The 26,934-nt window shown below is 39.4% G+C and overlaps 1 protein-coding gene and 1 long non-coding RNA gene across 4 annotated transcripts in view; one reads left to right on the forward strand and one right to left on the reverse strand.

The window, feature by feature from the left end:
• Window positions 1–3,826: 3,826 nt before the first annotated feature.
• MBNL1 (muscleblind like splicing regulator 1) overlaps window positions 3,827–26,934 on the forward strand; it is a 234,816-nt gene continuing 211,708 nt past the window's right edge. Inside the window, exons 1-2 of one of the 3 annotated variants that reach the window (XM_045029489.1) lie at window positions 3,827–3,876; window positions 5,632–5,664. The gene's annotated coding sequence lies outside the window, so the exon portion shown is untranslated. The remainder of the gene's footprint in view (window positions 3,877–5,631; window positions 5,665–26,934) is intronic. The other 2 variants (XM_045029488.1, XM_045029500.1) reach the window with 2 other exon arrangements.
• LOC123377078 lies at window positions 19,630–26,613 on the reverse strand. Its single transcript, XR_006582074.1, has 3 exons — window positions 26,524–26,613; window positions 25,839–26,026; window positions 19,630–19,747 (listed from the first exon to the last, which is right to left on the reverse strand). It is a non-coding gene; the product is annotated as an uncharacterized LOC123377078 (long non-coding RNA).

Raw genomic sequence — 26,934 nt, forward strand, 5'->3', positions numbered from 1 at the left:
AAGGAATAAACCCCCCAGGTTTTAGAATAGGAAAGCTGCACAAAATGCATGATTGAGAAGTGTATGTGAGATCTAGTGTGCCTCCATATGCTCTGTATCACCTTAAACTCTTTTTATTCTTAGTATTTTGGCTTTTGGAGTTTTTCCAGTGTCAGTTTTCTAGATAGTTCTGAACGTCTGAGGCGGGGTGGTTACCCCGCTCCTGGGATAAAAGGAGTGGCCAATCAGGGCTAGGGTGACCAGATGTCCTGTTTTTATAGGGAGAGTCCCAATTTTGGGGTCTTTTTCTTATATAGGCTCCTATTACCCCCCACCCCCATCCCGATTTTTCACATTTGCTGTCTGGTCACCCTAATCAGGGCACAGCTGGCCCTGATAAGAGGGCTGTGAGTAAGGAGCTGGGAGAGTCTCACTCCAGCCCTGGAGTGAGAAGGACCTAGCTGCCTGGGAGAGACAGGGTACCTTTGGCAGAGCAGTGCTGGGGAAGGGGCAGGCTGAGCTGGGGAGCTCAGGCCTGGCTACCTCCCAGGATGAAGCCTGGCAGGCAGGCCTAAGAGAGGTACTGGGGCTGCGAGGAGACAGCTGGGCTAGAAAGGCAGCAGGTCCAACCTGCTTGCTAATGATGAGTGGCCACTATAGACTGCAGTTTTCCCTGGAGAAAGGGGGCTGGATGACGACTGGCAGTAGCCACTGAGGCAAGGTGGGCCTAGGGGGAGGGGGTTCCCCTGGGAGGGGAGACCCAGAGTGTGGAGGCACTGCTGTGGGGCAGCACCCGAAGGTAAGGGGCACTGGGGTCCGGGAGGGACACTGGGTCAGAGGTGGTGGAGATGAGGAAGCAGGTACAGGTAGGCAGAAACCAGCCAGCAGGAGGCGCTCCGAGTTTGGAAAGAGCTAATTCCCGGACTACCAGCAGAAGGCACCATGCCAGTGAGTCAGCGGTCTGTTGCAATGTGAAATGTGCAATAAGAAATCAGGCAATGCCAAGAGAAGCTTTGAAACCAATGTTAGAGACATCAAAGGCGGCTTCCCTTGCTCAGTTTCCTCTATTTCACATACAATCAGCGTGGCCATGGGTTTTGATCTCAGTTCTTTCAAGACGTTGCATGTAGTTCTTGTGTAGTCCATGAGTATGATCTAAGCTCCTCACAATTTATTTTAAGCAGGGTGCTGATTACAGAATTGATCAACTGTGTAGGTAACCTGAAAGGCAGCATGAGGAGCAGTGAATAAAGAATACTGGCATTTCTAGGGTTTCCTCCTGATCTTTCTCAGCACAAGGGGAGGGTTGGGGAGGAAGATAATATAGCTAACTGGGCAGATTCAGCCCTGATTTACCACTGTTTTCAATGGAGTTACACCAGAGATTGATTTGGTTCCTTGTAGCAAATATGTGAAACAAATATTGCAACACTTAGTCAGTGCAGTGCACCAAAATTATGATGTATGCCCGCATCCCTACTCAGTGATGAAGCTGTTCTCTTGCTCTTCGGGAACACCGAGCGAAGGAGATTACTACTGGTTAAGGGTTTAATTCAACTATTACGAAAATGTTGTCGCTTCTGCATATGTGTGTTTGACACCTTTAAAAATGTTGTCCACTGTTGATAAAAGAACAACAGTTCCTTCAAATCAGATGAAAAATTCATGCTGTGAAAATACAGCTTCTGCTCACAAGACACTGATTGCCCTAGCTATTAAAGATGATAAAACGTGGAACAGCAGGGTTGACAAGTTAGAAAACAGAGCCAGGATCACAAACCTCAGACAGATTGGCATGCCAGAGGGAGAGATGGTTGTTTTAAAACATGGACGAAGGAAATACTGGTACTGTTTCTCTTGGTAGATTTTATTTGGTAGTTTTATCTAAGAGAGCAGAATACAGGAAATAATTTCACCCACCCTCTTCCCAAATTGTTTTAATCATCTTGCAAAAATGTGACTGTGAGGTATAGAATTCAAAAACTCTCAAGTAGTGGGCAGCCTGGAATTCAAAAGTAATAATGTTGGGATCTATCAAGGATGCATACCTTCAGAGCTGACACCAAGGAATGGTGTCTCAAGAGCTTAATGCAAAGGGACCTCGTGGCTGAGCTTTTAAAAAAATGGCTGATTTTTGGGAGCCTCCATTTCTGGGTGCCCAATTTGAAACTCTTTTAAAGGGGCATTTTTTGAATAGGAAGTTGTCTCAGGTCAAGCACACAAAATCACTAATTGCTTTTTAAAATCTTGATATGTATTTTTATCCCTTCATAGGACAACTCACTATTCCTGATTTTTGGAACAGTCGGAGATGCCCATAATTTTTTTTCTATATTTTCTATGATCCATGTGTTGCCTTCATGCATCTTCAATTTAAAAAAGAAAGAAATGTACTCCTAGTTGTTATTTAAAGTATTCTTCCTCTATCCTATTACATTTGACTATAAAGTCTTGCTTAATGTTGTGAGCTAATGGTATTTTACACAATGCATTTCCTGTGGTTAAATATAGGATATGAAATCAACTTTAGTTCTTACTGTTAGAATATTGCATATAATGTGTGTATGTGGATATATTATATGAATACTAATATTTATATGTCAAATATACAAATTACATATTAACAATTCTTCCTCTTTAATTTCTTGACCTCGCTATAATGATATTCACACATTTATTATTCTCTGTAAACTTTGAGACTCCAATAATGACAGAATCAAGTAACTGGGCTTTCAAATTGGCCACAGGAAACCTCAAGTGGCTTCAGCTTTAGGAATTAAAAAAACAAACAAATTTAAGTGCACAGAAAGAGCCACCACCCCCCTCCCCCCCAGATCCCTGCGTTATACACCAGAAAGCTTTTCCAATATTCTTTACACTTCTGTCACATTTAACATAGTATCTCCATGCACCTAATTGCCTGTAGTTTTTCTTCAATGGATGTTTACTCCTGTGGTCACTGTTAAGAAGTCAACAAATACCACACAGTGCTATCTGAGAGAGTCTAGTACAGTTCATTAGGAAAGGTACAATTTCAGAGTTATTTATAATGTCTTTGGCATATAAAGCAAAGTTCAGGATGATCTGGCAGCAAATATGAATGCATAAAATGCTTGTGATAGGTGTGAGGCTTTGGAAACATGGAATATTCAAAATCTACTGTATTGAGATGTGACCCAGTGCTATTGACACATGGAAAATTCAAAGAGTATTGCATCACTTTTATAAATGTTATATGTATCTTATGGGCTTTTTAGTAATTATATTCCTGGCTCAATGGATGAGCTCACAGGTGTGTCCTGCAGGAATTCACGTCAGTGGAGGGTAATTAATGCAAATGCTGAAACAATGCAGGTAACAATTTTTCTGAAGTTGTGCCCCCTAGTTCAGGAAGCCTAAAAGTACAAAGGACTTGGAACTGTATTAAGTAAGAGCCCTGACCTGGTAGAGATGGTCTGACACTCGATCCAAAAGCTGACACGAGGATGTGGTTTGGGCTCTCAGTGGAAATACATTGTTTTAGCAAAATAGTGAAAAAACTTCAGAAATAATTGGGGCAGTGGAAAGTTTTCCGCTGGTGGCTGGAGTTTTCATCACCAGACTCTGATGTTGAATGTACATGCTATTGCTCTGCACCAATACGGTGGGCTGGATTTAGTCATTAAGATTTTAATGTGTTCTACCTTAAAAGACAAGGTCCTGCTGGCAAATAGCTGGAATATATCTTTGTTTTTCTCCTCATGTAAGCCCAAGGGAGCATCAGTTTACACCCTGATTTGTGTGATGCGTCTGAGGTTCCAGAACACTGTGTGGGAACAGTAAGTACAGTTCAACCTTCTGTCAGGTTACGGTCAGAGGGGGAGTCTATAATGTGTTCCTTTCTACACAGTAACTATGGTACGAGAAGGTGCTTAAACTCACAAATATCTGTGTGAGGAGGAGTGGGCATATTTTCAGAGCTTTAGGTGCTTATGTAGGCTCATGGCTGAGCATGTGCTCTGGTCAAAATCATCTTGGTGTGATGGTAGGCCGGTGTCAGGCTCCCACACCACTTAAACCCTGTGGTGGAACTGAGAAGGATAATGGGCTGCTGAATGAGCAGCAGTGCAGTGAGACCTCTGCACTTCATGTGCATTATGAACGGGGTCTCCACACTTGCTCCCGAATAGGCTAGTGATACAGAAGGCTAGAAGAAGGACCACGGAATCTGTGTTCATATGGCTCCAGTGGCCTAACTTGCCTCATGACTAGGGTAAAGGATCTGTGGCTGCTATTTCCACCAATAGGCTGGACTAGTAACCCCAGGGTGGTTGCTCTGCAGTCTTACTCCTGATGATGGGATGGATCTAGCCTCTCCAAGCTTATCACTATCCTTCACCCATATAATGTCTAATTACTCAGGTTTTAGTCAGGTTTGGCCTCTGGGAAAGGAATAATTATTATAAGCACAGCATTCTAGGCGCCTTTGTTTGTAATGATAAAAAGAATGCTGCTTCTCTCAGTGACCCCTTTTCTTCTGTAACCTTACCTATCTCCTGTCTTTCCCCTGTTCTTTCTTTATTTTTGTCTTAGGTCTCTGGTATTTGGATAATATTTCATTGGGGTAATAGTCCCGTTAACTGTAATTTGCTTTTTCAAATGTATGTATATAAGAACTGATGATGGGTAATTTAAAGGCCTATTCTTAGAAGATGGTGAGGGCTCTGAACTTGCATTGACTTCAATGGGACCTGTAGGTACTGAACACTTTTGTAAACCAGGCCACGCTTACATGCCAAAATATAGATTTATAGGCACAACTTTAGGCTCCCATATTAGAAGTGTTGGCCTATATGTTGCAGAGAGAGGTTTGCTGCAGAAGATGTGAGGGAGATTCCCACACCTGATATGATGTGCTTGGACTTTCAGAAAGGGTCCCTCACCAAAGGCTCTTAAGCAAACTAAGCAGTCATAGGGCAAGAGGGAAGGTCCTCTCATGGATCAGTAACTAGTTAAAAAACAGGAAACAAAGGCTGGGCATAAATGGTCAGTTTTCAAAGTGGAACTAGCACTGGCCACTGTCTGACGATAGGATAATGAGCTAGATGGATTATTGATCTGATCCAGTATGTCCATTCTTTTATTAGTTTCTTAAGGAATATAATATTAATTGCTCCTGGTGCTGCAGTACCTTTTGTGCCCTATTATATTCTGACTTTGTCATGATTGTTTAGGGTCACTGCTCAGTGTTTTGAAATTGTGAGACTCTGTCACGATATAGAATATTTTTCTCCAGTGACTTGCATTAGGAAAAAAGAAGGCTGCAAACTGAGTGAGTAACAATTGACTTGCATTTTGTGAGAAGATAATTGACCTATTGTTCCTCAAAGTGTATACAAAATGGATCAGTTATGGATTCAGTTCCCTGCTCTGCCAGTGACCGTAAGCAAGTAACTCAGTCTCTCTTGCTCAATTCTTTATCTGTGAAACTGGTATAATAGCACTTCCCTACCTCACTGGGGTGTTGTGAGGATAAATACATGCAAAATTAAAAGGCACTCAAATACTATGGAGATAGGGGCCCTATAAATACCTATCATAGTTAAATACTGAGATTGTCTTACTGTAAGTCATTATTTCCTAAATAAGTCTTATACTTTACCTCTCTTTTAGGAGATGAGGGACATCAGGTGAAGGGAAAAAAAGGTAAAATAGAGACTAAAACCCTTCGTAGCCCAGTCATGTAAAATCTCTTCCCCATGAATGCAAATGTTGCAATAAAGCTGTATACTTTTGTTGTTTAAATGGTGATTCAAAAAGATAATGAAATGCAACTGTTGGATTTAATGTATGAGAGCAGGTTCTTCTACCAATAATGTTATTTTTAGGGATAGTATATTTTGGGGGGTGCGTGTCCATCTATCTTATAACTAAAATTAAAAACCCAGGGGATTCTGTTGTGGTTTTTTTTCGTTAGGACCTGGTCATTGTAAACATTTCCTAATGAGTGCAGTGCCTACTGCTGTGAGTACTGCTAAGTGGGACTGCCTCCTGTAGAAGGCGCTCTGCTCAGGAGTAAGCATTCCCAGAATAAGGCCCTTAGCCTATACAAGTTGAAATAATACATATTTAGCCCAACTGTATTTTCAGGTGGTTGTGTCACAGGAAAATGAATGATGGATTATCTGTTTGCTTTTGGTTTGTGTGTTGGTTTGTTTAGGTCAGTGGTTCTCAAACTATTCAATCGTGCCCTTCCCCCTTCTTTGCGTCTGTAGTAATTCATGCCCTCCCCCCGCCACCACACAAGCACATATACCAATTAAAAAGAAATAAACATACAACTCTCACTAAATATTACAACCAGTGAGGCATTGATTCAAACAGAGCCAATGATCCATTGTAATAAAAGCAAAACCAAAACTACGATTATGGTCAATGCCTACAATTAAATGTGCATGCCACGTCATAGCAAATGGATTCACGTACAGATGGTAACAGCTTTGTCTAATGCTATGCAAGCTTCACAGAAATCCATCATAATGCACAGCGCCATCTAAAGTCAAATGCACAGCACCCTCTGAGAATCTGGTAGGTCTGGAGGAATCAGCTTTACTAGTTATTCATTGCTGTGTAAGGTTTTTTTCCTAAAGCTTCTCATGCCCTCCCCTCCCCCGAATACAGTCTGGGCTCCTCCCAGGAGGGCCTGCCCCCCCCCAGTTTGAGAACCTCTGGTTCAGGTCATTACACTTTGACAAAGTGGTAGGGTATATGAGCCCATTTGCAGGATCAGGAGGAATGTCTAATTACAGGTTACATCTGATTATATCTGATTACAAAGCAGTCTTTGGAATATATTGGTTGGTTGGTTCTGTTTGAGTATAAAGCAACAAAGAGTAACCTTATAGACTAACAGATGTATTGGAGCATGAGCTTTCATGGGTGAATACCCACTTCATTAGACGCGACGAAGTGGGTATTCACCCACAAAGCTTATGCTCCAATACATCTGTTAGTCTATAAGGTGCCACAGGACTCTTTGTCGCTTTTTACAGATCCAGACTAACACGGCTATCCCTCTGATACTGTTTGAGTATGTGGCCCTTAATAAAAGCACAGTTTCTGTTTTTCTCATTTTCCTTTTTCCTTGATTTAATTAAGTTTTCATTATAATGTCATACTCACAGAAAGAGAGATGTCTACATGCGCAGCGGTGCTGCTGTACCGATGCAGCTGTGCCACTGCAGCTCATTTGGTGAATGGTCTATTCCGATGGGAGAGAGCTCTCCCATCGACATCATAAAAGAAGCTCTCCTGTCTACACAGCGCTGTGCACACGAGCGCTTATGTCGGTGTAACTTATGTCTCTCGGAGGGGGTGAGGGGGTTATGCACACTACTGAGCAATATAAGTTATGCCGACAATGGTATAGTGTAGACATAGCCTGAGAGAGAAAAGTATGAATGAGAGCTATTTGGCAGGGAATTCAAATGGGAGTTCTTCATTTTAAATGATCAAAGTACTTGAGTGATGTCAAATCCTATGCGCTGTTGCATAGCTTAAATGTTCTTCTGTGTGACTGTATTTGCCAAGAAACATCACTTTATTGCCACATCACTGCCTACAGGTGGCATGATCCACTGTAAGTACAGTATTTCTTAGTCCAATTAGGTGCTTCTAGACTGGGATGAATTAGTCTGATTTTCAGAAGCACTGAGCACTTACAGCTCCCACAGAAGTAAATTTGAACTGCTTGTCCTTAGCACATCTGAAAATCATGTTTGTTATTTATTATTTATTGTGGAGGGGATGCGTAATCCTCAAGACTTATCTCCCTATGAAATATTATTTGAAAAAATTACTTTTGAACCTCAAGTAATATGACTGTTGAAATCTAGGATAACAGTTATTCTTTGAGTAGAATACATATATCCAGTGCTTTTAAATTATACCCTACAAATGCAAAAGAAGAAAAATTAAATTCTGCTCCTGTAAAAATATGAATCATATATCAAAATACAGCAATTTAGCTGAAATACCTTTTGTCTTTGACAGGAATATAAAATTACCCTCATGTGAAATAATACCAAAAACAATTCTAAAATATTAATAGAAAATTAAAAATCTGACTCAAGTCTTTTGATCAACAGTAGATGATCATGAGGTATGTGCTAAGGCTTCAAAATTGTTAATGTTTGTTGGTAATGGCAAACTTGCCATTTCCCCCCCGCCCCCTGACGTCCTCTATCAAGTAAAATGAATAGAGATGGGGATCTCATTCGGTTTGCTTGTAGACCCCAAACTTCTCTTGATGTCTGTGAGAATTTTGGTTGTTCAGGATTTTGATAGATGTTAGCTATTTAAGTTCTTGGAAAGAGCAACATAAATTTTTTTTTTAATGCATGTGTTTGGAGGACATTTTACAACAGAGAATAACAATTTCAAGATAGGTCAAGATCTGGGTCTAATAGGATTAATGGTGTAATTTAAAGCAATGAAAAGTTAGGAAGTGAGAGATTTACTTAAGATACAGGCAGTCATTAATGGGGCTAGACACCAGTAATCTGGGTTGGAAGAGGCGACACACTAGAAATGTGTTGCAAACGCACTGTTGAATTTATCCTCATAAACGATAAATTCCTCATTTATCCTCATCAACGAGACTTCCTGTACATATTAGTTTGTAAAGTAACTTTATGCTTTGGGAGCTATTTGCATAGATGAGTCTAAAAATTTCTGGAAATATGAATATGGTTCCAGTCATAACATTACAAGACGTTATTTCAAACCCATAATAGTAAGCTTAAGTAATGTCTAAATATTTGAGTTAAACCACAATATCCTATTTTCAGCTATGAACTATAAACTGTAATACACGGATTCCTCCTGCACTAGAATATTATTCAGTAGGACTGTTCTAAACAGCTTTTAACTCTGCTAGCTACAGCTAATATTAAAACATAACTAGCAAAAAAAAGTAGGGTTTGAATTCCACCCTGCTGCAGTATTGGGGCATTCACAGCAACTTAACTCAGCCATTTATCTGGCATCTCTGGTTTGAGTGGGGTGTGCAACTTAAATGTGCAATTATCCCCTGCCTGTAATGTTTGAAACTTTGTCTTTTAACTTTGGTGAAACACTGAAATGTAGAATTAAGTGAAAATTTGTTGGGTTATAAATACAAAATGGATCCACAAAGAGCGTTAATTGCTTACTGGTGAATTCTGTACATGATATCAGAACTCTGAAAACCTGGTATTCAGTTTTTGATGCTGCTTTCTTGTAGGCATGTGTTACTTTCATGTAGAATATGTAGTTTTCAAAATCTGTCCAATTAACATTTTTTAATATTGTACCTATTGCTTTCACATGACTCACGCCCAATTTTAAATCTGGAGATCTAGGGCTATCGTTGTGCCCAGTTTCTGCAGGGGCACTGACTAGAAGAGATTCTTTGCACTCTTTCCTCTCCCTTTCCCCCTCCTTCCCGGGAAACTAATGTAAAAATATCACAAGGTCAAGTATCATTTCACCCAGTGTCTTTTTATTTATTTTGTAATAGTCCCATCCATTCAAAGTGCTAGCTGACTTCTGGCCAAACACTTCTGGGTTACTCAAGTGGTTAATCGCTACTTTGCCAAAACAAAAAGCTCTGCCTCCTCATTCTTCAGTAAATGAAAATATCTTCTCATGGGCAGAAGCATGTCATTGTGCAAATAGTCTTCCATTTTTAACATTCATGGAATTTGGCATGAGTTTCCTAATATCAAGTCTAATAGCAAAAACCTAGTTTAACCCATCCGGTATTGGGTTCACAAATCCAATACTAAACTTTATTACACTAGCACTATGTTTGCAGCTGTGATTTCCGCAATTGTTTCGTAGACATACATTGTATGTTTTCCCAGGAACCTGGTTGAATTGTAACTTTCTTCAGATGGCTACAAGGAAGACAGATGGAGGAGAAAGTACTATCTGTATTAGTTTTGTTTATAAGAACATTCTTCAGCTGTGGGCCAGAAAAATATGCGAAGCCTTCTACCTTATGTATAAATGACTGTTTTGGCATAGTGCCACCTAGAGTTGTGCAAGCATAGAAATGGAGGTATGAAAAAATGTTCATTCCTAAATCAGGTGCCTTAAGAACCATCTATCCAAAAAGGAGAATGCTGCTTACATACTTTCCTCAGAGCAGTTCTAGTGTGCCTGCTGGAACTTTCTCAGACAGTAGAAATTTAGGAATCTTTAACAGGAATGTTAAAGACAAAGCTTCAAAGATTTGGCATAGATTTTGTTGGGCTGAAAGTTCCAAGATGTGTTTTGAACTAGTTGGGCCATTAGTTCTTGTTGTGCTCAACTGACTTTTGTGGAGGTAGCACTTCCTCTGAATAACTGACAAGAGTAACAACTATAGTCCTGGAAATGCTTTATCAGTGCAGCAGGAACCTTACAGCCAATGGAAGGAGTAAATTCAATTTACTGGATTTTTGGAGGTGGTGTCTATATTGCCTTGGGCTTTGACAATTTATACTTAAAGCCCAAAGCAGCCTGCTAGAAGAGAGCCTCATCCTTCCTGATTGAACTAACCTCGTTATCTCTTGCCTGCTTCTTGCTTGCATATATATACCTGCCCCTGGAAATTTCCACTACTTGCATCCGACAAAGTGGCTGTTCACCCACGAAAGCTCATGCTCCAGTATGTCTGTTAGTCTATAAAGGTGCCACAGGAAGATAATGGAGCAAGTAATTAAGGAAATCATCTGCAAACACTTGGAAGGTGGTAAGGTGATAGGGAATAGCCAGCATGGATTTGTAAAGAACAAATCATGTCAAACCAATCTGATAGCTTTCTTTGATAGGATAACGAGTCTTATGGATAAGGGAGAAGCGGTGGATGTGGTATACCTAGACTTTAGTGAGGCATTTGATACGGTCTCGCATGATATTCTTATCGATAAACTAGGCAAATACAATTTAGATGGGGCTATTATAAGGTGGGTGTATAACTGGTTGGATAACCGTACTCAGAGAGTAGTTATTAATGGCTCCCAATCCTGCTGGAAAGGTATAACAAGTGGGGTTCCGCAGGGGTCTGTTTTGGGACCGGCTCTGTTCAATATCTTCATCAATGACTTAGATGTTGGCATAGAAAGTATGCTTATTAAGTTTGCAGACGATACCAATCTGGGAGGGATTGCAACTGCTTTGGAGGACAGGGTCATAATTCAAAATGATCTGGACAAATTGGAGAAATGGTCTGAGGTAAACTGGATGAAGTTTAATAAAGACAAATGCAAAGTGCTCCACTTAGGAAGGAACAATCAGTTTCATACATACAGAATGGGAAGAGACTATCTAGGAAGGAATATGGCAGAATGGGATCTAGGGGTTATAGTGGACCACAAGCTAAATATGAGTCAACAGTGTGATGCTGTTGCAAAAAAAGCAAACGTGATTCTGGGATGCATTAACAGGTGTGTTGTGAGCAAGACACGAGAAGTCATTCTTCCGCTCTACTCTGTGCTGGTTAGGCCTCAACTGGAGTATTGTGTCCAGTTCTGGGCACCGCATTTCAAGAAAGATGTGGAGAAATTGGAGAGGGTCCAGAGAAGAGCAACAAGAATGATTAACGGTTTTGAGAACATGACCTATGAAGGAAGGCTGAAAGAATTGGGTTTGTTTAGTTTGGAAAAGAGAAGACTGAGACGGGACATGATAGCAGTTTTCAGGTATCTAAAAGGGTGTCATCAGGAAGAGGGAGAAAACGTGTTCACCTTAGCCTCTAAGGATAGAACAAGAAGCAATGGGCTTAAACTGCAGCAAGGGAGATTTAGGTTGGACATTAGGAAAAAGTTCCTAACTGTCAGGGTAGTTAAACACTGGAATAAATTGCCTAGGGAGGTTGTGGAATCTCCATCTCTGGAGATATTTAAGAGTAGGTTAGATAAATGTCTATCAGGGATGGTCTAGACAATATTTGGTCCTGCCATGAGGGCAGGGGACTGGACTCGATGACCTCTCGAGGTCCCTTCCAGTCCTAGAGTCTATGAATCTCTGAATCTAGGACTCTTTTCTGCTTTTACAGATCCAGACTAACACGGCTACCCCTCTGATACTTCAAATATTTTGTAACAGCTCAGTATGTGATCTCTGAAATACAAAACACCTCTCTGAAGTTATCCACTCAAATACCTGGGTATTGTTTTGTTAAAAACACTTTTACAATAAGCATATTCTTTGTCAAATGAATGGAAAGAATAGCATGTGGTGGTTTGATTGATGCCTGTATCCTAAGGCATATGCACTAGGAAGTGGAATTAAGGTTCCTCTGACATTACTGACACTGACTCCATTCATAGCCATGAACAAATCAAGAAGGGCCTGACTCAGCAAGGTCCTTAAGCATATGCCTAACGTTAAGCAGGTGAATTGTCACTGAAGTCAATGGGATTTGCATGATAATGTGCTTTTTTCTGAATTGGTCCAAATTCTGCCATCAGCACAAAGAAGAACTATCAACTTGCACTTGAGGACAGAATCTGTCCTTTCAGCCAAACTCTCCATCTGTAAAATGGGTAGAGCTGGTTCAACCATTAGTTATTAAATTAGCCCCAGTAAAATATGACAGGCTTACAATACCATGAGGCATGCTGAGGGGCTGGAGTCAAGGTTCTGCTCCCCCCCTGGCCATCTGCATGTGGGGAGAAACATGGCAGCTCCGTGCAGTACACAGAATGGAATATAGACACAAGGGAGTAAGTTGGTGTTTTACATCCCCTTTATTTCCTTGCACTTGTGTGCAGGAGAGGTCACAATCTGGCCTGCTGTTGTCTGGGTTTTGTGGTTGGTTGTCCAAGTTGCATAAGAATGGTACTGCCCTTTAAAAAGACAAATACTGAATGCAAATAAAAAAGAATGCATATATGACACTAAGTTTTAGACAGATTAAATTTATTGATGAATATTTTCATAGATACTTGGCAAAAGTGCAAATTGTCATGACTAACTAATATGATTGCAACATTCATAACAACTGAACTTGAGGGTTTTACTTGCAAAAATACTTGTGAATCAGATTTTCTGCTATTCAACTAGCTCTTGTAATGGGCTCATAATATCTAACAGTGTTTCAAGAATTTTATGAGCATTAATTACTTACTGTTTGTAAAGCACTTTAAAAATAAATGCATAAATGTCAGGTATTAATATTGAAGATGATCATACTGTGTCCCCTTCCTTGAGGCCCTTTTATATGGTTAACCGGGAGGGTGAGGTGGGGGGGAATTTCCTCCTGGACTTGCCAACTCTACTCCTTAATGTTTTACAGGGTCAGTTTAACACAATGTACTACCTTCCCCAAAGTAAGCATCCTGGATCTGCCGTTCTCCTAGACTCTCCTGATTTATGTGTAAGAGACTTTGAAAATCCACGCCTTGCTCTTTTTGCATCAGCAGAGAACACTATCACCAGGCCATTATGTTAGACTATTATTGAATTGCTGATGAAAAGTAATTTCTGTTAGAAAAGTGACCAACGCATATTACATACATTTTGAAAATGTACCCAAAGATATTAATGTACTTTATAGACTAATCCACTCTGTCGTTTTTAAGATATAGAGGTGGAAAACAGTGTCTGAAACCAAAACGCTACCCTCTTTTCTGAGTTATTTAAACAGCAAATTATGTAAAATTATTATTTCAACTGAAGTTAATTTATTATTCATCCAGAAACATTTGTGTGTGCTCGGCTAGAGACACATATAAGTGAAGAAAACAATAGATGAGCTTTGACATTTATACAGTGGCCAGAACACTTCCAACTTTGGCAAGAAAGTGCTTGCTGACTTTATGATTAAAAGCAGACAAGAAGAGATTCCACAAGGATAAAGACTCATGGCACTCTATTTAGGAAATAAAAGAAGGCTCAGTAAAAATAGAATAAAATGCATCGGTCATAATCCTAGTTGAACTCCCCCTGCTGGACACTCATCTGGTGGCTGTATTTCGACTCCAGCACTGGATCCTTTGTGTTTAATGTGCAGGTTCTGGCTCTGACCTCTCAGGCTCATTCCTGCATTGCAGACTCCCTGTTTGGTATCACTTCTAGGGCATGGGACCCTGGCTGCACTGGTCATGCAGCCTCCCCAGCGTTCCACATTTGCAGATTCTCTGGATTATACTTTAACCCTTCAGGAACATGTGATCGTTGGAGCAAGTTACACACAAAGACTTTGCAGAGAGATTTCCAACACAAACACACTTTACACATAGACAAATCACAAGTGACTTACCCAAGGAAGATAAACACTGCACACAAAACCCCTGCTCAGTCTCCTCACCACTATTAAGTATTCTTTGGGATTTAACCAGTGTCTTTTCAGGCTCCCAAGACCCCCTCTCTTCTTTCTTTCCTCATGCCCAGTCTTGCCTTCTTGTTCTGGATGGTTATCCTGCTACCAAGAGTGGGCCTTATCCTTTTATATCTTTCAGTTCCCTCTGCCATGTGACCTTCCTGGTCAGCCTCAAAGCCTTTACCAGGTGATCTGCTGCTTGTTTATTGTTGATCCGGACTGCAAAAACTCATTTCTTGCGGCTTTGCCCAAAGTCCCAGGGCAAAGTCATTCCATGGTAACAACCCTTCATTGCTCAGCATTGTTCACCTTGTGTTCAATACCCCTTGGAATTTCAGTCCAAGATGTAGGCAAAAAGACAACAGAGAAGGCATAGGACAGTCTTACAAATGAAAGATGCTCACAAAACAAAATGGTGTAGATGCCTACAGAATATACTAAATCAGGAGTGGCCAAACTTACTGACCCTTCGAGCCACATACAATAATCTTCAGAAGTTCGAGAGCCGCAAGACACAAACAGCCTGCCTCATGGGGCAGCGCCTGCTGGAGTGGGGGGCTTCTGCCCTGATGCCCCCTGCTGGGCTAATGCCCTTATATCCCCCTCCCTGCAGGGCTGAAGCCCCTAGTTCCACCACCCCACTGCAGGGCAGATGCCCCGAGCTCCATTCTTGTAGCGGAGAATTGGGGAGGGTGCATAGGGGTTCCGGGAGCTGCACTTTAACTGTAAAAGAGCCCCATGCAGCTCACGAGCCACAGTCTGACCACACCTGTACTAAATTGTCACAGCAAAGTTTTTATTAAATCACATGTAGAAAGACCCTTGAGAGACTGTGTGAAAGATGGGTGGAGAAATGTCTACAAAATGGTTCTCTGTGTGGTTAATGTGACCTTGAGAAAATCATTCTCTGTTAATGGAAAATAAGTAAAGGCATATGTGAATTATCAGTTTTGCTGGTTTATTATACTGGAAACCATTTTCTAATCTATCTTAAAAGCATAGATCTGTGTGGGGCGTACGTGTCAAAAACCTGGGTTCAGCTCCCAGCTTAGATAATGAATTGCTGTGTGAATTTGGGCAAGTGATTTAACCTCTGTATCTCAGCTTCCCCCTAATAATAAAGGAATAATGATACTTACCTACATCTGCAAAAAGCTTTGGGGCTTTTCAGGCGACAAGGTCTACACAAGAGCTATGTATAACCTTTACTATCTATTATCTAATTTAATGCAGCTGATCCTTTCCAGTGTAAATATATGCTATGAATTGCCATAAAGTCTAGGCACCAATCACAATTGGCTCACTTGTGCCTGAGAAGTGCAGCCCTGCACTGGGGATGTTTGCACCACCGCAGGGAAGTTCAAGGAAGAACTGCTCCTCTGGAAGGCACAACCCCTCATTGAACTTCTTAGTATGTAGGAGGGGTGCACAAGCTATACCATTCTTAAGGGCAGGGCTTACATTCTTATAGAGTATTTCATGGAGCTACCCACATTTTCTTCCCCCTCCTCTTGCCCCCATGCTATAAAAACTCCAGGGGGGTTGAAAATATTTAGAGGGGCTCCACCTCTGGAGAGCTCCAGTTGAATTTAAGCCCTACTTAAGAGGAAATGAACAGGATGATAAGCAAAATGTCTCCAATGAAACTTGTGTGTATATGTGTGTGTGTGAGAGAGAGAGAAAGAGAGATGAACATTTGGCACAGATCTTCAACAAAGAATTAGTTGATAGCTCATCTAGACAGATTTTGTCAAGCAAATTGAACCCTTAAAAGCTAAGTGAGATCTAAATGAATATAATATGCTGTGTAACAAGATATCTACTGTCGGTAAGATGATACAGTATACTGAATGTATTACTACTATATACTAGTGATTGGCACCAAATTTGAAGTCTAGAATATCTGAATGGTAAATGCCCAAGTGCTCAGGCTTCATGCCTGTTTAAAATCAGTATTCAGTATAATGTAAACAAAGTTGTTATCAGCTCGATAATGCCGAGTAGTAATAATAATGCCGTATCTGTGTTTGGTAAAGTACAGGCTACCAACAATAACACTGTTTCTGGCTTCTTTAAGTAAGAAGGGCATCTGTCAAGTATTTTGGATAGTAGCAGACATGGTAAGGAAAGAGCACTTCAGCAAGTTAGGATAGCAAAACTGCTTGGCTAAAAGAATCAGTTTTTTTTCATAATTTCACTTTGCATAATCCCATTCCTCTGATGTAATTGGTACGTTGCAGATATTTTGGGTACTTTTACTGAAGAGTAGCATGGTCAAGTGTAAAGCCATTTTTCTGTGCTGAGTGATGTGTTAGCAGTAAAGAAAATAAAATACAATTAAAATTTTAAAAAAACTGCATTAAAATAAAGTTTAATATCTGATGGAATTGAATGTGGGAAATTCAGAATACAGACTGTCAATGCTCCCTCATCTCATTTTTTATGAAGTGCCTTTCCCCAACTGGAAGATCCCTAAGTCCTAAACAAGCTGCAAATACATATATATAAATTACTTTACCCTCATTCCGAAAGGGATAGAATGCAAGAGCTTTTTAATAACCCGTAGTGACACTACACATGAACAAAAGAATTACCAAAGAGTTCTTAGTACTCAGGAAAAATATTGCAAAAAAAGTGGGACCTAACTTATTTATACCAATAGGCTTACGTGAGGCAAAATGAATGCCAATTTGTTACAGTAAACAGGAGCCTGTGTCTTGGGTCAAAGGAAACTTTTTTAAACATCTTGCATAGTTTATTTGAGGGCCCAAATTTATCATCATTGCACCGACTATCCATAAAAAATAGATACGTTGTCCATAAAAGAAGGGGGAAATGTATAATGTGTGTAGGGAATTTCTAATGCTGAAATGGGGATAGTAGAAGGAAAATTTTAAAAATTGTCTCAATGCACAGCAAGTAGTGACATTTATTATCAGGGAAAGAAAAATGTGGGAAGCAGAATGGCTCCGCATATTTCTTCCCTCGTAAAGAAGGACAGCTAAGTATTCTTACAAGAACAGTCTAGCAAATCACACTACATTGTTAATCCCTGATAATGATTTCCTATCAGTAATCCTCTGTGTGGTTCTGTATCAGTGCCACTATGTATTCTTTTCATTGTCTCTATTTTCCAATTATTTCACTTTGTCTGAATATTCCCCTCTCCCTCCCCCCCATTTTTTGTTTGTTTGCATAAGTGTACCAGTTCAACTCGTGGCATTTGTACAGATACACTTGAGGATTTCCAACAGAACATCATCAGGAATTAATATTATCCAGTGATTTGTTGTTCTGTAGACCCATTTTTGCAAAAATATTTGGCTGTCCTACTTCGAAAAGGGAAGAAATATGCAGAAATGTGGAAACATTCTACTTACCACATTTTTCAAACTTAATTTTTTATTTCTCTGGTAATAAAGTGTGTTACTAAGCAAATGGATCTCTAAAGACTAATTCCTTTTTATGGCAAGTAACCATGTCAGCTTTAAAAAAAACAAAACAAAATAAAAATACTAAGTTTTTGGGGGCAGGCATTTTGATCATTTTCCTGTTAAAGTGTTTATGTCTATCCTCTGACACTAGAGCTCCCAAAATACCCAAATTTTGGCACAGAGCATGGACTGCGTTTTGTTCTCTAAACTAGTGAGAACAAAAAAGGAAGAATATGTCTAAACATTTAGTTGTAATCATCTGTATAATATCCGTTGTTGATTTTTCCAAACAAAAGGTCATCTTCTCCTCTTGATCTTTGTGTAGAACTCCTGTTGAGCTCAACAGACGTGCCACAGATGGAATGAGGGTAGAACTTGGCTATTTACAAAAATATTTGTTAAATGACATCTACGGTAGCAGTCAAAAGCCTTTGAAGTACTTAACAGTATAAACAATTGTCCTAGAAATATTGTGTTACTTTTGCTGCTGCAGAGAGTGCTGTACAGTGTGCAAAAGCATACATTTCAGCCTGGTAGAACATTTGTAACAGAAACTTAAGCTGTTCAACATTAGCTTGCTAAAGAGTCATCACAATCTACCAAAACTCTCCTATTCAAGCCAGGACTGTGCAGAGCGCCATAAAAGGGAAGGAATATAATTTCATTTGCTGGCTCATACTACTGAAATGCTAAAATGAGAGAGTAACAGAAATTGTTTCTGCCAGATCTGACAGAAGGAGTGTGAAACAATAGATACAAAACATGTAAATTAATGTAGCGTTTTCTTTAGCTGGAATGATAATGCTATTAGCATGAGACCTTTTGAACTTCCACATTAAAAAAAATATAGTATTCTCTCTTTATTCCTTTTGGTTTAAAATACTTGGGTTACTTAGAAGTACATTTATGTTCTGTACATAAAAATAAAATTACATTATAATTTACTACAGGCTTTTTTTCACTTTAAGATTACAATTTAATTCTGACATTAGTGTCAGTCTTCCTCATCGACAAGAATTATGCTTACTAGCAATATACTATTGTGTAAGTTCCTTTAGTCTTACTATACATTAAATGCCATGTCTTTTATAGTAAATGAACTTACACTTACTCTGCTGTTGTTAAAAGGCAATAAAACACTGTTAAAATGATTCAACAAAATCAGTACACATTATTGTTGTGTTTTAAATTATAGTTAAGATCTATTAGCAAACATCTTGTTTCTTGAAAATGCTGTATATAGAAATAGTTGCTACATACTTTTCAGAGTGCAGCTGACAGTTTTGCAACAAAATTCTTTGTAAAATTCGATTGCTTTGGATCACATAAAAATAAGGTCCTGTGAAGCCAGGGATAAAATGTGAGAGCTTTTAAACAGAATATAACATTTACTTATTTTATTGTTAACACAGCAGCATGAATACTTTTACTTCAATATTAGAAGTGACTAATAACTGGCTGGGTACAATGTCATATCATGAAGTATTTTGTTAGTTTATAAATGTGGCTATTAAGCTATTTGTCACTTACACTCTAATTACAGTGTAAAAGTCTATTTAATCCCTAAAGTACACAGCAGCATCTTATTTTACTTGTACAAATAAAAAGTCAGAATGTTTGACCAGACATGTTTGTATTTAGTTTTTTAAATTTTGTATTTACTCTAAAGGGGAATGGGCAGGAAATGCTGAACTTTGCATTTCAGTACAGGTGTGAAATCCAAAGTATAGCTGTTTAGTCAGTGTGGGCCATATGCTGCCCTGGGCTGCATGGATCTGTGTGTGTGTGAGAGAGAGAGAATAGAGAATCTTTTTCTTCCTATTCCTTCCCTGCAACATCAGGACACATTTACTTCTGAGTCCTCAGGAGATCACCAGGATGAGTGCAGTTGAGCTTCCATAATGGTTGATGCATAATGATTCTCGGGGGTTGTCATCTGCCAGTTGGGGAGGAGGCCAGGTCCCCAGACAACTCCACACAGGTGTTAGGCAACTGATCGCTAATCCTGTTGAAAGAGGAAATAAGGTACATGCAATATTGTGTCATTCCTACTCCCTTTGGACCACCCTGGCTCTGAGCCCATCCTGCCTTCTATTAAATATGAAGGTGGCAGTACCTGCCTCCTCCACCTTGCTCCTGTACATCTATTGGTTAAGGGCCTATTCTTAACTGGAAGAGCTGTAGAGGGAGGAAGCTGTCCCTTAACATGGGGCCAGATCACCCTTCTTGTCATAAAATTCTTGTGAGGGATCTGGAGAAGGAGTCTTCTTGAAGAGCCACATGTGGAGGTCCTGCCACATCATCCATGATAGGAGAGGGAGGGCAGGACTTGCCACCATGTGACCTGTTGTGTCCTCAGGGAGCTGCACAGATTCCAGGGCATTTATTGAAGCCCAGGGCCATCTGTATGCAGAGGCAATGTACTCCCACACTGGGTCAGACCCCAAGGATTTTCCATGTTCATCCCCTCTTCCTTACTATGGCAGAAAAACTACATTAATGCCATGCTACCAGAGATACCATGGCTGACCCTAGAACTTCCTGGAGGGGGCCTGAAGGTGCAGGCTGTATTTCTGAGGGTACTTTCAGAACGGTAACTCATAATGTCAAAGAAGTACCTAACAAGACTGTAGCATGTTAATTCAGATCAATTACTTCTAAATATGTATGTTGTCACCCATTATTGGCCTAGTATTTTGGCTGAAGAATAACTTTAAAAAAAACAACCTCTGGCATTTGGGGCACAAAAGCACCTTTATTTATCCAATGCCAGAGTGAGTCTCTAAATTAAATTAAGTTATTAGAGCATGAAGAAAATCCCCAAATTATCTGATATGATTCATCATACTCTGGCATATGTTTTAGCCTCTGGAAAAACTGCATAGTATTCTATGCAGGGAACACACGAATCTCACATGGAGTTGTGTATTGTCCTATAGACCAACAGAAGACTTTCGTTTTCAACATTGATGGCTTATTAGTATTATTGCTCAAGTAAGTGTTCATCTTATTTTAGTTTTTAAAAAGTCATTATAAGAACATAATTGCATTTATTTTTGTTTGCTATTATTAACAGGAGGATATTCCTGGCGTTCAAAATAGGTATTTAACTTCTTTTGGGCAGGGGGAAATTTGAATAAAATGTGACAACAGAAAATATTTTTATTATCTAATATCATGCATTTGTTGCTAGGCTAAAAGTTGTCGATTGAAATGAACTTTCTACCCATCAGATATCGAAGGCCTGATACTTGGAATCCCTTATTCATTTATTTCTTGGAGAATATTAGAACTTATTTTTTTTTTAAAATAGGGTCTCCAGGATTTGGCTCATTGTAACCATTTTAGGTGCTTAAATGCTAGAGTCATGAGTTTGGTACAAATGGATGGGTAAATAGCTTGATATTTGTTATAGTTTTGTAATATTCTTTCCCTTATTTAGTAGCCATATGAAAGCTGTTCAGCAGTTGTAGAGTCTATTGTTTATACTGGGGCTTTGGCTTAAATGTACCGGATGATTGAAGAAGGCTGTAAATTTTAAATTGTTAGATTAGTGGACATGAACATAAAAAGAGAAACAAGCATGAGATACTTTTCTTTTTTTCTTGCTGATGATATTTCCTTTTTAGAAGGGCCTATGAAGCTATCTCTAATTAACATAACCTAGGGAAGCTTTTGTGACAGATTTGGTATATGTCTGAAAAGAATGTTATTTACGCGTCGCCAACCTAAGTCAGTACTTGGGAGCAACCCAGAGACTCTGTTAAGAATTAATCTATCCGCTACTTATTAGGATAAGTGAAGATGTGTATGCATGAAGTTTACCAAAGAATATATTCTCTAGCAACTAATGCTGGTGGAGAGTCTACCAAGCTTTTTGTTGCCTAAACTAGTTCTGCTATGTTGTAGCCAAAATTCTCTTTAAGAGTTTCTTATGAAATTGCAATTGCAAAAACTAGGCTAAATGTGTGCAACTCAGAATTACATATTGTGGTGCACGAGGTGGTCTACACATCCATATTTGTCCACTTCTGTTAGAGAATTTAAGTTGAGAATAAAGACAAATATGCAGCCAAATATGGGAAATGCATCAGGTTGAGGAAACATTTTCTGTAGCCCATAAAAGTTCCATAATGCTGTAACCAAACTTTAATTGCTATCCTGGAATATCCATTTGGCAGAAAAAGCCATAGTAGGCTTGCAGCGGCATCCACCAGGCAAATCATTAAGAATTAGAGCTGTCCAAAAAACTTCCAACCATTAGAAAATGTGAAAGTGTGGGGGGGTGAAAAATGTGGATTTTTTTGTTGCAATTTTCCACTCCCTCCTCCATTTGCACTCTGAACTAACTCTAGTGGAAATATATACATATGTGAAACATTGTTTGACCATTTATTATCATTTCACCAATAAGTAATTTCAGGTATTGTCTCTGTAGTGATGGCAGGAGTCCTTCAGTGTCCACACAGATGATAGTTATTCTGGATCAGTATGTTTTCATGGTTGTCCTGCTTATTGTGGGGCCATACTAGGTGGTTTTGGCACAACTCACATAACTGGCTACTCTGTATTTGGCATGAGATTGGCACTGGGGGAACCCTTGTCATGGATGAACCATTATCCCCTGCAGTGTGGGCTTGAGAGGCATGTTTTTGCCTCTTTTGATGGTCTGCCCTTGGAGGCTGAAGAACCTTGGGCAATTCCAGGTGGCTGTAAGGAAGAGTACAGGTCAGTCTTCAGACCACCCTATTCATGGTTTAGTAGGACTGTACAACTAACTTTTGTACTCCATTGTTGATACAGTGGCCCTAAATGCTGTCTCCGCCAACTTCTGCCTTAGCGATCATCGTAGTTCATCGATGAACTGTGATGGATGAAACATGAGGGATGACATTAAGGGTAGTAGAAATTTTGGGATTAATCTGATTACCGGTAATACTAATGAAAGGGATTAAGAAAATAAAAAGATAAGGATATGAAATTAATGATGTCTCTAAAATCATTGCGATACTGACATTTTTTACAATCTGTTTTTAGCAGGAAAAATAAAAGATGTAATGAAGACCTTCTAAAATAAGCTAACCATATTAAAGAGAGATGGAGGGAATACTTAGGAAACTCAGACATATCAGAAACATATCAGGAGGGCTGGAAAATGTGCATTTCAGTCTGTTAAGGAAATTTGCCAGTGAACCTGCTGAATCATTAACAGTAACTTCTGAAATTTTATGCAGAACTTTGCAGGTGCTTGGCTGCAGAAAAGCAAATATAGTACCAATATTCAACTGTAAAAAAAAAAAAGAAAAAGAAAGAAAGAAAAAAGGAAAAAATGATCCTTATCTCTAGTAAATTTAATTCTAGTCCCTAGTAAAATAATGGAACAAATATTAAGACAAGGAAAAATACTAAAGTATTAGGGGGAAATGGACCAATAAGCAATGAGTGTTTTATAATGAACAATTATATTTGCATTCTTTTCAGGCATCTGATATTATCTCGTGAAATCCTACTTGCAAAATACATGTAATTCGCTATGGCTATGAAAACTTGCATATAGATTAAAAAGGGAATGATGGAACATAAATCATGGCTAATTATCAGTGGATATTCAATGTGGTTCCACAGTAGTGTGGGCTAGATCCAACCTTGTTTGACATATTTATTCATGCTCTGGAAGTGGAGGGTTGATGAAATTATCAGATGGTATTAACTGGGTAGATACTGCAAACACTAATGAATACTTGTGTGTGGGGCCAGGAAGATTTGCAACATGGAGAGGGTAGCAAATTAAGATTCAACTTGAAAAACATAAACTAATATATCTAAGGGTAGATGATCAGACACAGATAGTCCATGGCAAAGAGAAACCTACTGTGATGGGGGTGTATAAACACCACACTGTTTAACCATGGGTTAACAGAGCCTGAGTCCATTAGGTGGCACCTGGATGGTTGTTAGGCATAATCAATGAAGAAGAAAAGAGAAGCTTGGGAGATTTGAAGCCTGGAGCTTGAACTAGAGGGTACTGAGCCAAAAGGACATCTGGGTGGCCAGGGGCAGTAAAGCCCAAGAGGCTGAAATAGTAAAGCCTAAGGGGTGTTTGGAACTGAAGCTTGAGAGACTTTCAAGGAGAAAGAGAATCACTCTGCAGTCACTTTTTGGGGAAGTAGGGTAGTAGGAAAGACTTTTGGAAGGAAGGCCTTCAGGGTGAGGAGGAAGCCAGGGGAGGGAAGATACAGGATTGGAGCAAGTTCCTGTGGCTGACCCTGGGACAAGGGTAGGAATCGGATCTGTGGAGAGAAGCTCTGGGAAGTGTTGGTAGTTACAAAGAGACCAGGAAGGGGTGGGGAGAAAGACCTGAGGAAAGGCTAATGGCAGGAGTCCAACTGGTAGCAGCAAAGTTTCTAACAGAGCAGACTTTGGCTACTCATCTCAGGGTCCCTGGATTGGAATCAAGTGTAGACAGTGGGCATGGGTTCCCCTACCTTCCACTGGAAAGGTGGAGTGATGCCCCCCGATGTAAGGGAAGAAGGGCAATTCAGAGCCTGGAGAGAAGGGTATAAAGATCACCATAAAGATCAAGTCAGAGGCAAAAGACTTGGCACAAGGTCTTAGAATTGTTTGTTGGACTTTATTACTTGAGAAGGGGTGGACTTCAACATGACACAGATAGAGGGCTGAGTCGGGAGAAGAGGCAGACCACCGCAGGAGTGGAGCAACAGTCAACAGGGGCTCTAGTGAGAAAACAGTTGCTGTAACACTCCTGGCCATTAGGGGCCTTGCCAATGGTGAGTCAACTTTTCAACATTGGTTTGGAAAGCAACAATTCTGAAACAGATCTAGGGCTGATAGTAATCAGCAAGTTAGATATTTATTTGCAGTGCAATAAATCAGCCAAAAAGGCCAACGTGGTTCTTGGCTGCATTCTCAGGGTATGTGGCAGTAAGCAGGTGAAAGTTTCTCCTCTGTACTTATAGTGGAAGGGTAGCTGGAATATTGAGTTCTGGGCACCACAGAACCAGAAATATATTAACAAATTGGAGGGAGATCAGAGAAGAGCCAGAAAAAAAAAGATAATGGTTAGCAGGACCGAGGAAAGTTTACAGGAGTTAATATTTAACTTGGCTAAGCGATGACTAAAGAGGAACATGAAAGCTATCTAAAAGTATATGAAAGATTTGAACATCAAAGATGGAGAAGATTTATGTAAGTTGTTGAACGGGGGAAAACTAGCAGCACGAGGGTGAAACTAAAAAAGGAACTTTTAGACTGAATACCTGGAAATATTTCCTGAGTAAGATGTACTGAAATCTCCTCAAGGAAGTCATGAAAAGCCCATCATTTGGCACATCTAAGATAAGACTGAACAAAGCAATTGAAAGTGTACTCTAGGAAACAATTGTTCTTGGCATCGGGATGGATTACATTGCTTAATATATTTTTGGATAGCATCTTTAATATCTATCATTCTAGGCTTCTAAATTCAGCAGTATGTAATTACACTGCCAGAGCGGTGTAAAGGGGCTTTGGTGTAAAGGAGAATGAGACCACTAAATGGTTGAAAAGCTCTTCCTTGAGAAGTCTAGCAGCAACAGTGCTGTTGTAATAACTAAACAATATTCCTCAGGAAATAATAAATATGCATTTGTTTGACAATCCATTTGTTTAAAGTCCTTGGGATTTCAGAGAAATGAAACGAAATAAATCATGATTTCTCAGAAAGAATTAGAATTTCTAGGATTTACGGTGCACTCGTAAATGATTACCCTCAATGTCCCAATGACAGAGAGAGAGATAATTTGAGAGAAATTTCAGACAATATTGCAGTTTGAAAAGGGTATCCCAATGGGAGCTAGCTGTTGTGATGGGTCAGATACTGTTGTTTTGATACTAATAAATACCTAAGAGACAGATTGCTTAGTATTCTTACCAGTCTCTCTCATGGCATCTTAATACTAACAGAGCCCTTGAACATTTACTACTGCAACAGCAAATAATAAAAACAAATCAGAAAAATTCAGTGGCTTGGAATTCACAAGCCAATTTAGTTAGAATATCAGACCAAACACATTATCTTGATTTCACCTTCTACTTACCTTCTCCAGTATTAAGAAGAAATAGATGCCTCAAAAAAAGGCTGGTTGCCTCTTTTAAACAGTACACTTGCGATGGCATGTGTTCAAGGAGTAAAGTAGTCTTGAGTATAAACAGATTAGAAGTATTAGCTGTTAAGAAGGGTTTCAGTCAGTTCCTGCAAAGCTCCCTCTAGCTCAGAATCCATGTGCTGAAAAACAACAGTAGTCGCTATTTAAGTTGTACATAAAATATACCCAATTCCTTTGGCTCCAAATGCTATACCACTTGAGCTAAAAGAAAATCTCCAATAGGTATCAGTGGCAGTAAGCAATTTACCTTCTAAAATACAAATCACAAGAGGGCAGTGGTACTTACAATAATTGACCTTAAAATATGCTTTCCATCTAAAGATCTCAAAGCTCTTTACAAGTTACACATTCCTCTCATTTCAACAAATCACATCCTTGACCATATGGGTTTCATAAGATTCAAATCCCACAACTGAATCCCAGTCTGTAATAAATTAGGTGCAGATAGCCATGGTATAGCTGATGACTATGATGTCTATATAAGTATTCGGCACATGGATTTATAAGAGTGTGGACATTGCAAAAATTACTTAATTACTTGCCCCAAATTAGTGTTAAAAATTCTGTTGTTTTTTTTTTTAATAAAATCACTGGTTCCTGCTATCAGTTCACTTACCAAGAAAGGAAAACTTTGTTCCTAATTTTGGGTCTGCTTGACATGAGATGGAGCAGGAAGACAAAAGCTGTTGTCTTGAAACATTGAGATGAAAATGATTGAAAAGGGATGCTTTATCTCTAGACTGGAGAGAAAAGAGATTATCCATATGTTTCCCACATTTCCTGTCATTCAGATAATTGTTTCCAAATTAAATCAAGGAGTCCCTTCTCTTTTTTTTTTTTTAACAAAAAACAAACCAAACAAGCCTCCCTAACTGATTGTTGTTAATTATTGGTGCGTAAGTGGAGAGAGACAGAATACATATAGACTGTTATTTAAAAAGCAGGGATCAGCAATTGGACCAGCATACAGCACTCAGTTTGGTTTTTTTTTAAAGAAAATACTAAGGACATTGATCTATCTATTAAG

The sequence above is a fragment of the Mauremys mutica genome, chromosome 9 (genome assembly GCF_020497125.1).
Source record: "Mauremys mutica isolate MM-2020 ecotype Southern chromosome 9, ASM2049712v1, whole genome shotgun sequence".
Lineage (NCBI taxonomy): Eukaryota > Metazoa > Chordata > Testudines > Geoemydidae > Mauremys > Mauremys mutica.